The following is a 15,912-nucleotide window of genomic DNA, read 5'->3' on the forward strand; positions in this document are numbered from 1 at the left end:
ATCTGAAACAGGGCTTGTGCTCACCCAATGCGGGACTCGAACTCACGAACCGTGAGATCATGACCTGAGCTGAAGTCAGATGCCTAACTGACTGAACCACCCAGGTGCCCCCCCCTTTTTTTTATTTTTTAAGTTTATTTATTTATTTTGAGAGAGAGAGAGAGAGAGCTGGGGAATCCCAAGCAGGCTCCACACTGCCAGCTCAGAGCCTGCTGTGGGGCTTGAACTCAATGCACCATGAGATCTAGAGACGCTTAACTGACTGAGCTACTCAGGCACCGCCCACCTTTCTTTTTTTTTAAGTCTATTTACTTAGAGAGAGAGAAGGAGAGAGAAAGCGAGCTGAGGAGAGGCAGAGAGAGAGAGAGGGAATCCCAAGCAGACTCCATCCACCCTGCCAGTATGAGCCTGATGTGGGGCTTGAACTCACGTACCGTGAGATCACTCCCTGAGCCAAAATCTTGAGTCTGACGCTTAACTGGCTGAGCCACCCAGGTGCCCTGGGGCCTATTTTTGAAAGGTTGGCCAGAAAAAGCAGCTTTACCAAGGCGCTTACATACAACAAGGTAGCAAATAAAGTTGATTGGCTCTACTGGGGAAAGGCTGTCCAGCCTCAGGGCACACGGCACTGAGTGCCTGAGCTCAGCACAAACACGGGGCCTCCATGGGATGGCAAAGAGCCAGCGTGGCTGCAGCAGGGCGAACAAGGGGAGGGTGGTAGGAGGTGAGACGTGAGAGCAAGTCGGGGAGCAGATTTTGTGGTGCTTGGAAGGCCCAGAGAAGATTGTTGCTGTTCAGGCCTCCAACCTCGTTCAAACAAACAAACCCAGCCGCCATTTGAGGCCAGGATTGCTGGGTGCTGAAAATACAAAGATGAATCAGACAGAGATCCAACTGGCAAGAGGCGTGGAGTCTGAAGAAAAGCAGAGACAAGTAAGCAGGCAACTATATCACTGGGCGATAAGTGCTCTGATGGGGTGAAGCGCAAAATCCTGTAGCCACACGGGGAGGACACCCAGTGCACCTGGGGATGCCCGAGAGAGTGGCATCCAAGTTGTGCTGTCCAGTACAGCGGCCACTAGCCACACGGGATTCCCGAGCACTCGAAGTGTGACTAGCATGACCGAGGAAATGAATGTTCAAATGTGCTTAATTTTAATGAAGTTGAACTTGAAAACCGAAGCGGTGGGAAATAGTGTCCCATCAAACACAGCTCGGGTGTTTTGGTGGGACTACAATTCCGCATTTGCTGTTCCGTCACGTAAGCTATGATCGTGCCAGAAGGTTCGTGTACTTTCAGCTTTTTACAACGTGGCCACCAGAAAATTTACAATTAACATGTGGCTCCTGTAGTGTTCGTGTTGGATGGCGCAAATCTAAACTGAAAGTGGAAGGGATGAGTCAGCGCAAAGTAGAGGGAGAAGCCTCCAGGCAGAGAGCCTACGTGTGCCAAAGCCCAGATGGTAGTGAGAGCTTGGCACCTTCGAGGAATTACAAGTAACTCACTGAGATGAGCCGCGAGATGCCAGCAAAGAGTGGGGGAGACAGGAAGGGAAGGGAAGCAGCGGCCAGGTCCTGAGGGATTTGTGGACCACGGCATCTTAAGTGTAATAGGGAGCTATAGAGGGATCCGGGCACGGGAGCTACCTGACCGGCTTGGAATTGTTGAAAAGGTCACTCTGGCTCTCATGTGAGGGATGGATTGAAGGGGGCAAGAAGGGAAGGGAAAAGACCAGTTAGCGCCAGTTGCAAAAACCAGGCTGGAGACCAAGGCAGTGACAGGGAGGCAAAAAGAGAAGTGGGCTAATGTGGGACATTAACAAGAGGTCAGGTTGGCTAGACTTTCCATCGAGCGAGTCTGAGGGGTCAATGACTACTGCCCTCAAAGCGGAGGGTCCAGACAAATGACTGAGCTCCTGAAGTACAAGGTCTGACGCTTGTGGCTGCTTCCTCTCTCCACCAAGATTATGAGTAATAGTTGGTGGGAACAAAACTGTCCGGGAATCGTACTCGGGGCATCTTATTTTATCTTTAATTAATGGATTTCTGGAAGTCCGTATATTCCATGCTGCCAGGCACACAGCTCGAGTATTTTCATTTCCTTTGATCAAAAGATGGCCGAGAGGGGCGCCTGGGTGGCGCAGTCGGTTAAGCGTCCGACTTCAGCTCAGGTCACGATCTCGCAGTCCGTGAGCTCGAGCCCCGCGTCGCGCTCTGGGCTGATGGCTCAGAGCCTGGAGCCTGCTTCCGATGCTGTGTCTCCCTCTCTCACTGCCCCTCCCCCGTTCATGCTCTGTCTCTGTCTCAAAAATAGATAAACGTTAAAAAAAAAATAAAAAAAAAAAAAAAGATGGCCGAGTGACAAGATTATATCTCTCAAAAATCGTCTTGGAAAGAGACGTGTATTTGAGGTGCTTCCCTCCTTTTCAGTGGCAAACAAGGAAGGGAAAAAATATTAAATACAGCAGAGAGCCACCCCTCGCCTTAGCAACCCAGGAACCTACCCAGGTTTCGTGGAGCCCAAAATTTATATAGATTTTTTTGAGGGGTGGGATCTTTTTAAAGAAAAGAGTACTAACTTGTGACTTCAAAATTGCCAGGTAGGTCCTCCAGCAAATGAGGGGCCCTGATGCTTACGCTTCATGAGCATATAAATCTGCCTCAGTATCAACAACTTTAAGATGTCATTTTGTTTATCCACCAGACGTTTATCAAATACCTAATGCGTTATGGGCATTGAGCAGGGTGCTGGGGCTATAAACAGACTGAGATGAGACGTAGGCCCTGCCCTCAAGAAATCTACCCATTAGCGGAGGAGAGAGTTAAACAGGTCACTGTGGCAGTGCATCAGGAAAAAGTAAAGATAAAAAGTCTGTCCATGGGTATCGTGGGTACAGAGAAAAGAGGCACCTGACTCACCTGAGGGAAGAGTGGTCTAGTGTCTTCCTGAGAGGTATGGGTAATGCTTTAAGTCCCATGAAGCTGCAAAATTTGTCAACCAAAAGTAGAAGGGCCTTGAATGGCAAACTCAGTTCTTGCTAAAAGACTCGTCACTGCTGAGATGAACGGCTTATTAATAACTTGAGATCCTCCCCCAAGGCAAAATGACAACCTTGTTATGAACTGAACTGTGTCCTCCCAAAATCTATGTGTTGAAGCCCTAACCCTCAATTGTGACTATATTTGGAAATAGGGCCTTTAAGGAGGTAATTAAGGTTTAATGAGGTCAAAAGCATCGGGCCGGGATCTGATAGGACTGATGTTCTTATAAGGAAGAGACACCAACAAAAGGAAAAAGGAAAAATAATTTTTTTAAGATTTTTAAATTTTTAACAAATATTTATTTGAGAGAGAGGAAAAAAGAGAGACAGAGAGAGCATGCACGAACAAGTGGGGGACAAGCAGAGAGAGGGGAGGAGACACAGAATCCAAAGCAGGCTCCAGGCTCTGAGCTGTCAGCGCAGAGCCCGATGTGGGGCTCAAACCCACGAACTGTGAGATCGTCACCTGAGCTGAAGTCAGATGCTCAACCCACTGAGCCACCCAGGTGCCTCCAAAATAAATTAATTCAAAAAGAAAAAAATGAAAAATAATGGGGCTCCTGGGTGGCTCAGTCTGTTAAGCATTCAACTTCGGCTCAGGTCGTGATCTCACAGTTCGTGGGTTCAAGCCCCGTTTCAGGCTCTGTGCTGACAACTCAGAGCCTGGAGCCCGCTTTGGATTCTGTGTCTCCCTCTCTCTGCCCCTCCCTTGCTCATGCTCTGTCTCTCTCTGTCTCTCAAAAATAAATAAACATTAAAAACATTTTTTAAAAATAACAACAAAGAGTAAGAATTTTTTTAAAAGAAGATTAAATAATTAAACAAAAATTTAAAAAAAAAAGAGACACCAGGTATATTTCTCTCTCTTTCTCTCTCTCCTCCTTACCTCCTTTTTTCTTCCCCTCCTTCCCTGGCAAGCCAGAAAGAGAGGCCTCATCAGGAACTACATTTTCCTGTACCTTGTTCCTGGACATATAGCCTTCATAAATGGGAGAAAATAAGTTTCTGGTGTTGAAGCCGCCCAGGCTTTGGGCAGAACTTTGTTACAGGAGCCTGAACAGGCAAGACAGACGCCTAGAGCAATGTGGTCAGTTTCTCACTAGGCCGGGTCCCGGGGTGGGAGAACCACTTGGTACCCCTCACCTCCATGGGCTCTCTCCTCTACTCCTTCTTCCAGACATCTTAGCCACTCTACGGTTTTAGAATCATCCCCCAGGGGTCTTGTTCATAGCTAGCAAATGATTCTCTGTTCCTGGATTGAGGAGGTAGCTAATATTGCTGAACAAGTCCTCGTGATACTTACAAATAGGCCAGGTTGGCCACTGTCTAGGGTACAAGACCCCAGGCAGATCAAGTCCTGATTCTGAACTGTAAAATGAGGGCTGGGCTAAGTCACCCCTAAGCTCCCAGATTCTAAGCTATATATTTCCAGGGTCCACTTTCAAGGGAGTTTGAGGACTGAAATGTCCCCGGAGTCCCACAGAAAGGAATCATCCTCTAAGAGGGGGATGTGCTTCTGGCCAAGAGGCCCCCAGCAGTCTTCAAATCAGCCTTGGGTGCACAGGTGACTGTACCACCTACGCAAAAGTCTTGGAGTCCCCTGTTTTTTGTCACTTTTGGATCCATGAATGTATTTTGGGAGGTGGGAATTCAGAGGTCTCTCTGGAAGGTTCTGATCAACAAGAAATATTAGAGTCTTTTCCCAGTTAGACAAGGAGACTCTGTGATGCTTCTTCCACTTGGAAAAAATAAAAATAAAAACCAAGCATAAAATGTCAGGGAGGAAACTGCTTGAGGCCTATGTCCTGAGCATTGATGTGGGGAAGCTTCTTAGTCTCCCAGAGGACATGCCAACATTTGCAACCCAGCCTTCATTTTGGCATGGAGACTCAAATGCTCTATGAGCAAACAATGGCTAGCCCCTGGCCCTCGCACCATGACAGCACTGTGCCTGGTCAGTGTGGCAGGCCTTGGGAGGCAGTCTGTGACACCGAGGGTCTCTGAGGCCATGTGGAGGGAGGGGCCATCTCTTGTCCCTTGCTCTTCTCTCATAGCCCGATAGTTGAGCGTGTTAGAATACATAGAAACTGAAATCATCTGGAAGTCAGAAGGGACTCCAAGGTCAAATGAAGACCTATTGAGTTATAACAGTTCACTTGTTGGGCACTTGTCAAAATGGCTTTGAATTGTGCATTTTTTCATGTGCCTCTGAACTCCCAATGGATTGTCAACTCAAAAAGCCATCTATTGCTTTCATGTCTCTTCCTTGGTGCTTAGTATGTTCATTGCTGAACGATGGTTCCTGATACCAAGTGTGTGGGAGTTTTCCCATGGTGCTCCAATTCTTCAGCACCAACTGGGTGTCCAACGACTCAGTTCTGACACTAATTCCTGCAGTTAGTGTCAGACCCCACCAGTTAAGGGCACAGCCCCCCAAGTCTGCCTCCATTGCAGATGCCAGCCACGAATGGGGTGCTCAGGCTACCCAAGCTTATGCTTAGCTAGCTGCAAGTTCAGAGGTTCCCACAAGCCCCTTCCCTAGTTCCACAACTGGCTAAAACAACTCCTATAATTCAGGAAAGCACTCTGCTTACATTTATCAGTTTATTACAAAGGATATAACTCAGGAGTAGCCGAATGGAAGACACTCATAAGGCAAGGTATGAGGTGTGGGGGCGGAGAGTGCATGGAACTTGAAGGCTTCTTTGGACACACCACCCTCCCAACACAACAGCCTGCTCACCAACCTGGAAGTCCCCTGGGTCCCCTCGTTCAAGACTTTTTATAGCCCATCTCCAGCCTTCCTCTTTCCCTGAAGGTCAGAGAGTAGGGCTGAAACTTCAGTGTTTCTGGGGACCAACCTCCACCTTGAAGTTACCACGAGGTCCCACCCTGTAGAGTTCCATTGGCAAAAAACACAGGTGTGGTCAAAAGGGACCCTTTGTGACTAACAGAAGACATTCCTATCACTACGGGAATGCCAAGGGTTTTAGGAATCTGAGACAAAGACTCAATATGTTTTTTATTATACCACAACTGCACACAGTAGGCTCTTAGTTAAACACGTATCAGTTGGTTAATTCCTTGACTAACTTGGAACGCAAGAAGCATAACTAGGGATGAAAGATAATAGCAGACCCCCATTTTTGTGACAGTTCCAATTCTTCTGCCTGTCCCAATTCCATTTATAACCTTGAATTTCTTGAAAGAATAGATGACCGGGGTGCCTGGGTGGCTCGGTCGGTTGAGCGTTCGACTTCGGCTCAGGTCATGATCTCTCAGTTTGTGAGTTCAAGCCCCACGTCTGGCTCTGTGCTGACTGCTCGCAGCCTGGAGCCTGCTTCTGATTGTGTGTCTCCCTCTCTCTCTGCCCCTCCCCTGCTAACGGTCTGTCTCTCTCTGCCTCTCAATAATAAATAAATGTTTAAAAAAATTAAAGACAAAAAAAGAATATAACCTAGCATTCCTTGTGGCTATTCTTTTGTTGTCGAAAAGCTAAAATTTATATTTAGGAGTTTTGCTAGGTTTAATTAAGAGGCTGCCTGACCATTCTTTACTCCCTGACCCCTTCACTGAAGCCCTGAGCCTGAACAGGATGACAAAAAGCAGAGGCTGGACCGCAGGGCGCTTAGCACCTCTGCGGCCCGTAGGCCTGCCACTGCCAGACTCCAGAATCCACATCTACACGGGTCTCAAAGGGTCAGTGAGCAGAAGATACACCAGCACCAGGGAAGAGGCAGAGCAGGTCAGCAGGGCCGTGCTGAGGCCATCAGTTACGCAACAGGATTTGGCTGCCTTTCGGAAGCTGCCTTCCGCACATTCCAAGGGCTCTACCGTCAGACAGCAGAGCAGACCCCGTTGTCCCCAAGAAGGCCAACTCAGAGAGGACGTCCCCGGCCCCCACAACGCACTGCTGTTGGGAGTTCCACACGTGCTGTGGACTGAAACAAAACTGAAATTATCCAAGGGGGGGCTGTGGGCAATTTGGAACTCGGGAATTCCTGAGGCCTCTGCTGACGAACCTGAAGAGATTACTTTGTTGTAATTCCCAGAGCCCGAGCTTCTGTCGAGAATAGCGACGCTGAGATGGTCTGTGTATCCCCTGGGTTCAGTTCCCATCTGAGGAGGGAGTGGGCTGCCCCAGATGGTTTCCACTTGGCCAGTAGGGGGCGGCCTGGGTGACACTGACGCTTCATTGGCCCATCGGTCCTTCTCCATTTGGAAACTGGGTTCTACCATGTGACGTCTTCTCCTTCCTCATCCTCTGTCCTAGCAGGGCACAAGTCGGGGAATAGCAGGGTGACCGACTATGATGGTTTGCCTGACATGGAAGAGGTTCCTGGGACACAGGACTCTCACTGCTGAAACCAGGGAAGTCCCAGTCTCAGACAAACTGGGATGAGTTGGTCGCTCTGAGAAATGGCCAGGACTGACCGGAAAGAAGTACAGTCCCAGGTAGGTGGTTACGGAGTCGATTCAGAACCTGGTTTTGTTTGGAAGGTGTCTATATTATTCACTTAAATTTGGTGATAAATAATGATGTGAAACTACACAAAAAAACGGATCTCTGCAGTCATAGGAGAGTAAGCATATAGACTCTAGGATAGAAAATAATCCAGGAAAATGTAAAGTTTATGAGACCAACACCCGTGGTTTCTGTATCCCTATCACATACTACAATGCATAGCTCATGGTAAATATCCAGTAAATATTTGCTACATAAATGAGTAAACAAATTCATGAGTAAACAAAAAATTCCACTGCTGGCTCCATCATCACTAGCTGTGTGACATTAATCAGTTAAGGAACTGTTTAAGCCTCTGTTTCTTCATCTGTAAAATGGGGATGATAATAATTAGCCACTTTATAGCTGTTATGATCTGAACAGCATCCTTCCAAAATTTATACTTTGGGGTCCCAGCCCCTAATACCTCAAAATGTCACCACATTTTGAGATAAGGTCTTTAAAGAGGTAATCAAGTTAAAATGAAGCCATTAGGGTGGGCCCCAATCCAATCTGATTTATCAGAAGAGGAAATTTGAACACACAGAGAGACACCGGACACACACGGAGGCAAGACTGTATGAAGACACAGTGAGAAGATGGCCGTCTGCAAGCCAAGGAGAGAGATTGCAGAAGAAACCAAATCTGCTGACCCCTAGATCTTGGACTTCTGGCCTCCAGAGCTGTGGGAAAATAAATTTTTGTTGTGTGAGCTACCCAGCCTGTGGCACTTTGTTATGGCAGCCCGATAAAAACGAATGCAACAATAATTAAACAAAATAATACATGTAGGTCATCTAGCCCATGAATGCTCAGTAAATACCTCTTGTTCTTAGTCCTACTTGCTACTAATAAGAATATCTGTGCAGGACACTGGAAAAGTATATAATATGCACAAAAATATACAAAAAGGATAAGCAGAGTTATTGTCCACACTAGGGGGAGGGGGTCCTGGGGGACAGTGGAAATGGACCCTGCCCTGTATACTGACCACCGTGCTGGGATCACAGGAGAATCTCTGTCAGTAAAGGACACTGAAGCCCAGAGCTTCTCAAACTTCAAGGTGCACATGAATCTCACCTGCGGATCTTGTCAAAATGCAGATTCTGATGGTGTGTCTGCGTGGGGCCAGCAAGCCTACATTTCTAACAAGCTCCAAGCTGATTCCCGAGCTCCTGGTTAGGGGCCCACACCGGGCAACACTGAGGAAATACCCTGCTTAGTCCCAAGGGGAGTTATAAACTATTCGGATGCGACTTCGGCTGAGGTCATGATCTCCTGGTCCGTGAATTCGAGCCCAGCATTGGGCTCTGTGCCCACAGCTCAAAACCTAGAGCCTGCTTCACATTCTGTGTCTCCCTCTCTCTCTCTGCCCTTCCCCCTCTCCCCCCATCAAAAATAAATAAACGTTAAAAAAATAAACTATTCAGATGCACAAGACACAAAACAAAATATATCAAGTGACTTGACAATCCTCGCTAAATTGTATCCTGTATCTATACAATGAACAGAGTTCAGAGTACCCTTTAAGTAGACATATAATCCGGGGCCATCGAGGTAAGGTGCTCAAGCCAGTGATGTTATTTGGAGAATTCCCGGAGGAAGATAAGAAGGCACTTGATTCAGCAGGGGAAATGAAAGCATTCTCTGTAGGAAAACCTCTCTGGGCTAACGCAACCTTTTCTAGTCCAAGCTAGGTTGTATTCAGCTCTTTATTTCCCCATCCAAATAAGGACAGAAGTGGCATTTCGCTGCTCCTTTGAAGGGGTGAGGAGAGGAAGGCGTGGGTGTGTTTATGGCACTGTTTGCTACCAACCAACTAATGTTTGGTTTCCTTATCTGTGGAGAGTGTAATGGATGCTGGTGCCAGCTTGGAGGCCACCTGATCTCAATCAGACACTAAAGTCATTAACAAAGCTACCAGGAGGTAAGCGTCCCTGTGGACCCGCAGCCAGCGCTCTGGGAAGAGGGCGCATGTAGGAGGAAGAGCAGACTCGGCCTTGGGGGCCTAGGGAACCTGAGATGAACGTCTCTGATAGATGTTCATCTGGGCTTGCTTCTCCTGTTGTGCCCCGAGCAGTCCCTTCCAGGTCCCCACCACACCCAGGTCAGATCTTCCTTGTCTCTGGAGACCCACAAGCGTTCCTGGGTCGAGCAGGTGTGGATCCAGCAACTCAGGGAAGCTTTTCTAGAGTTGAATGTGCAGAGGGGAGTTTAAGGAGTAGCAGAAATCTCAGCCCCTGAAAATTCGGATTAATCAGGTAACATCAGGGTGTGCTTCTGCAGGAATCCGGGTTTCTGATAAGGTGAATGGTCAAGACGACCCTGACGGTAATTTCTCCCTGCATAGACTTTTGAGGACTTCATTCAAACCATCAGATCAAGTACATTCTTGTGTTTAGACCAGGAGCTTGGTTTTTGGAAGCTTCCTAGCTGCGTTTTCAGGTCACTTCACCTCATTAAAGTCTCAATTTCTCATATTTACAAAATAATGGTACATATTTCCAAGTAAATCATGCATTAAATGGGAGATAACGCATGTACAGTGTTTAACTGTTGTTGTAACTTCTTTCTTTATTGCACTGAAGCACATGTTTCCATGTTTCCATGTTTCCAGTTGTTACCATGATGCAATCGCAAGCCCCATAAAGGCAGTGTGGGCTGTGGCTTTTGTCCCTTCCCTCCTCTCATCCTGAAGTCTACTGTGCTTCTCAGGTAAAATTTAAAGGAGCCTCTCCTATATGCCAAAAAAAAAAAAAAAAGACAGAGTCCTTGCCCTGAGGGAATACAGTGTCTTCGAAGGAGACAGATGACTCGACAAAGAAGTATAATCAGGTATCGAGTGTTTGCCCTGACAAATGTCTAAATGGGCAAAGAGAGACAAAGCAGAGCGTGTTTACTTTTAGTTTCGAAGCGACAAGAAAGAGTTGAGGAGCTTCTGGGTTGATGAACATGAAATCTGGGGAGGGTGATGCCCTCTCTCCATTCGTTGGCCTCCACATCTCTGCCATCTGGCTGCTCATAAACCAGTAATCTAGACTACTGGCTCTCTCTCCTTTACAAGTGCCTGCCCGGCCCCTGAAGTCTTGGCCTTGCAGGCCGCTAGGCTCCAGCAGAAGCCACGCCCACATCAAGTGATCTGGAACAAACTAATAATTTATGTTAACTGCACAAACTACTACAACCACAACTATGTTATGGATCCATTGCACTTTTTATCATCAACCTGCACCAATCAAGAAAGAAAATCAAACTGGTCTGGCCTCTCAGGGACAAGCTTGTGCACCAGCATCCACTGCAGTGCTATGGGCAGGGGAGGGTCTGAAGGCCAGTCTTCTCTCTCTCTCTTTTTTTTAGGGGGGAGGGGCAGAGAGAGGGGGACAGAGAATCCAAGGCGGGCCCTGTGCTGACCGAAGCGAGTCCAATGCAGGGCCAGAACCCATGAACTGTGAGATCATAACCTGAGCCAAATTTTGATGCTCAACCGACTGAGCCACCGAGGGGTCCCCTATCTTCTCTCTTTAACAACAATAAAGGAAGGTATGGGGGGGTCCCACCAGCCACACCAGAACTCCTAGAGAGGTTGATTGAGTGGAACTCCACAAACATTAATTTGAACTCCTATCACAGGCAAGAAGGCACGAAGCCACTACTAAAATTACAAAACCAGAGAAGAATCCCATCTAGCAGGCAAAATGACCCAGCACACAGATAAAATAAAGCTGAGAAAGGGACATGCTTTAAAAAAAAATATGTTTCTCTAGTATCCCAAAAGAAAAAAAATGGTACACAGTACACATTTAAACTGAGTTTTGAGAAATAAGAATTGATTGGCCATGTGTCCCAGAGTATAAATCTCTGCGTGGCCTTGTGTATGGGCACAGGATGGAAAGGAAGGGGTACAGGGTCAGTCACCAGACAGAGGGAGTTATCCTATGCAGAAACATGCAACCGCCTGTCTTGTTCAGGGATCTGGAAGAGGTTTGGAGTGGTCAGAGTGTGTTTTGTAGGGGGAGGTGGAAGAGGATAAACTTACATAACTGGATCAAGACCCAATCACAGGGGACCTTGGAAGCCGTGCTGAGAGGTTTGGACCTGACCACGAGGGCAACGAACAGCCAGTAGAGAGGAGTCGTATGATCAGATATGCCTGTAAGAGTGTTTCAGCAAAACTTTTTTCTTCAGTTGCAAAACTAATTTCTTTTCAATGGGAAAAAAATTAGAGAACACCAGAAAAAGATCACGTATAAATCCCACCATACATGTACAACTCTTAGTTTTCTGGAATGTGTCTTCCAGAAGAAAATAATCAGAGAAAGGGAACTAACACGTAGTGAGTACCTACTACACACAGAGTGCTTTACAGAGGTTATCTCATTTAATGTAATACTAAGGTTCCCCATTCCATGTAGGCAATAGCCAGAGGGTTCTGGGCAGGGCAGAGGCGGGAGAGGAACTGACTCAGCCTTGCACGACTAGGTCACCTAAGATGAACATCTTTATGAAAGCCCCCAGTATCTGCATCACCAGGGTCTAGTGCTCACACGGTGCTCCACTGGGCAGATGAGACAGGTGATGGGAAGATGGGAAGAGAAGCAACATTGGAAATGGGAGATAGGATAATAAGTTCTCTTTGAGATGTTTATGAAACACACACACACACACACACACACACACACACACAGGAGAGAAAGCTGATTTGAAACTAAATGTTTTGGAGTCAATGTTATCTTAGAATGAAAGCCTTGAGAGAGAAGGGAGAAGACCAAGAACAGAGCCCTGGGGAATGACAGACCTTAAGGGGCAGAGCAAGGGAGACTCCAATAAGGTTTGTGACAGAGAGTCAAAAAAGAACCAGGAAAGAAGGGTGCCTGGGTGACTCAGTCGGTTAAGCATCAGACTTCAGCTCAGGTCATGATCTCACAGTTCATGGGTTCAAGCCCCACATCGAGCTCTGTGCTGATAGCTCAGAGCCTGGAGCCTGCTTCACATTCTGTGTCTCCCTGTCTCTCTCTGCCTCTCCCCCACTCACACTCTGTCTCTCTCAAAAATAAATAAATAAACATTTTTTTTTTTTTAAAAAGCAGGAAAGAAAGACATTCTGGAACTTATCAAGTGTCAGATGTCATAGAGGCCAAGCAAGATGAGCCAGGGAAAGAGAATACAGAGTTTAACCTTTTATCAGCAGGAGCATTGCCAGAACGCTTCACAGAGGAAGGTGAGGGGAGCCTGGCTGCAGCAGGTGAAAGACTGGATGGAAAAGGGACAGTGAATGCAGGCTCTGCTTTTGGAGAGTTTGACTGTGAAAGGAGAGCGTTTGGGGTTTGATTCATTTGTTTTGTTTTGAGAGACTGGAGAAAATATATATTTATGAGAGAAAGGGGCCAGGTGAGGCTAAATACAGAGCCAAGAATGGGGGATGATAACCAGGGGGGCAAAGTTCTAGAGCAACTTTTCTCAACCAAAGGCAGTCAACATCTGGAGACGTTTTGGGTTGTCACATCTGGGTTGGGGAGTTGTTAGTAGCTTCCAGTGAGCAGGGGTCACAGATGCTACTCAACATCCTGTAATGCACAGACAGCACCCCCCCACCGCCGCCCCAAAGAAGAAGGGTGTGGCCCAATGTCAACAGAGTCTAAGAAACCCTATTCTAAGGGAAAAACAAGGGGCGCCTGGGTGGCTCAGTCGGTTAAGCATCTGACTTCGGCTCAGGTCATGATCTCCCGTTCATGGGTTCCAGCCCCGCATCGGGCTTGTGTTGACAGCTCAGAGCCTGGAGGCTGCTTCAGATTCTGTGTCTCCCTCTCTCTGCCCCTCCCCTGTTTGCACTCTGTCTTTCTCTCTCTCAAAAATAAATAAAACATTTAAAAAAATGTAAAAAAATAAAGGAAAAATAAAACATATCAAGACAGAAGTGATAGGATTAGTGTCCATAAGATACCATTAAATAAATATTTGTTGAATAAATAAACGAATTAAAAATTCCATCTGGAAACCCTATAATTTAAGCATGGCATGAAGAATTTGAATACTATGTAGATATTACAGACTGAGAGATAAGACACAGACATCTCCAAAGTTTTGAATAAAATGATGCTGGAGTATTAAGGAATGCTTGGAAGTGGGCATGGCAGAAGGAAATTGATATTTATTGAGTGTCTTCTGTATGCCAAGCATTGTATATAGTTCTGTGAATTAATTCACTGCAGTCCAGTGAGCAAGGTATTAGCTCCATAAGCTGAGGAAGAAACACACTGCAAAGGTCAAGTCAACTTGTCCAAGGTCACCCATCTAGTGAAAAATGGTTCTAAGATTTAAATCCAGGTATGTCTTACTCTGAAGTCCAAGTACTCTCCACTATGCTGTGCTGTCTTCACACTATAACCAAATCAAGTGATGTCTCAGTCTTGAAGGATAAGTAAGAATTTGCCAAAGAGGGGAGAGGTGAGGAATAGGGCCATTCTAGGTGTTGTGGAGCACGTGTAAAGGCCCTGTGGTGTGAAACAGCCTAGCTAGCTTGTGAGGCTATGTGACTGAAACAATTGGTACCCACCCAGGGCAGGGGCGGGGGGTGGAATCCAGCACCAAGCAGTAGATGAGTAGTGTGGCCACCATATAGCTAAGTCTTTTCTAGAAGTCAGCAGTTCTCAGTTTTAGCCTTTCCTGAACGTACTCAGCCACCTAGAGCCTCCTTATCCTCTGTTTTACATGGTTTTCCTTTTACCCAGTATTAAAATTTCCATATTCCAAGCACAGAGGTGTCTAAATATTGGTTTAGGGTTTAGTAAATCTTTCCCTTTTCTATGACAGCAAACACGAGCTATGTAACTTACAACTCCCTTGACTGAGACTCATTTTACAAGGCAAAATGAGTTATAGACTAATTTGGGAATATTTAAGCACCTGTTAAACAGCAGTGGGCACACAATTGCCCAGAACATAAAACCAGGGCTGTCAGGGAGCAGCGCTAGCTTGTTAACTCTAATGCCAGATAAATGTCATCCTCTGCTCAGGCTTTTTAATAGTTTCTTAAAAAATAAAAATAAGAAGTACTCAGTTGTACTTCCTAAGGCATTTCCTGTTTACAGGGTGTATATTCTAACAGCTGTGTTAGAAAGTGTGACCTAAGGGCCTTTGGATCAAATCGTCCTTTGAAGCTACTAGGTGCCAAGCTAGGGGATTACTCCCACCCAGGCCGGAGCTGGGTCTCCTGGTCCTGATCCTGGCTGTTCTGGGTTCCCAACTCCTACATCCATACAGTCCTGTGTTGACTGCAAGGGGATGAAGGGTTCATGGAGGTCTGGAGTCCACCCTGATTTCATGGAATGTGTCATTTAATTGGGAACACAAGACAGAATGATTTTCACAAAGGATTTTGCAGGGATTCCTGTACTCCCTGGTCACAGAGCAGAGGTTGCCAGGCATAGATGGCCGCTGGTTTTCTACACTCTCCACTCAACCTACCCCCAACTTATTTCACTGCTTTGGAAAAGTGCAAAAGGGCAGAATAAGTCCAAGGCTGCTGGACATATGCCCAATTACTCTTTGGGACAAGGGGTCATCCCCTGATGGTGATAAGTTTGTACATGCTTACAAAACAGACAAACAAAAACCTTGTTTTTAAGTACAGTCAACTTAAACACAATTATTCACTTCTTGGCCACTGAATTTTAGTCCACTAAATTCACTAATTAACATTTCAATATATTAAAAAATACCCAGCCAGCCCAAAAGAGGTGACTCTCATTTCATACAGAAAAAGATGAATGCAAGAAGATGTTCATCACAGCATTATTTGCCATAGCAAAAACCTGAAAACACCCTAACTTACAGCCACAGGAGAATGGATCAAATTTTGAAAGTATGATATGTACACAGGAAGATATTCTGCAAATATTAATAACTATGCTTAAGAGACCTGAATAAGAAAATGCTTACATAATAATGCTGAATGAGCAAAATAAACTACATGACTGTATATGTGATGGATAGTTTAGCTGGGAAGAGGATGCACAAAGGATTGGATCCATTTCCATTGGTTGTTACAGATGCTTGCCAAGGAACAGTTCAGGAGATAAATTCACAGTCGTGGGCTTCTCCGCCATGTGATGTAAGCCCTGCAAAATGAACAAGCTGTTCTTTCGTTCTCTCTGGAAAGTCATCCAGTGCCATGTACCTTAAAGTTGAGGTAGATGTTGACGACCATCAGGACATTGCTTCAGGGTGTTGAGTCATTGCAAGCCAACCTTCCAGTGTTTTCAAAAGGGACAAAAGGTGGGTGAAATTTTCTGGAGCTAATATGGAAAAACTTGAAGCAGACATTAATGAGTTAATCTAATCATGTTTTCTGAAAAAAGCATAACTGAC

The sequence above is a fragment of the Acinonyx jubatus genome, chromosome C1, assembly GCF_027475565.1.
Source record: "Acinonyx jubatus isolate Ajub_Pintada_27869175 chromosome C1, VMU_Ajub_asm_v1.0, whole genome shotgun sequence".
NCBI lineage: Eukaryota > Metazoa > Chordata > Mammalia > Carnivora > Felidae > Acinonyx > Acinonyx jubatus.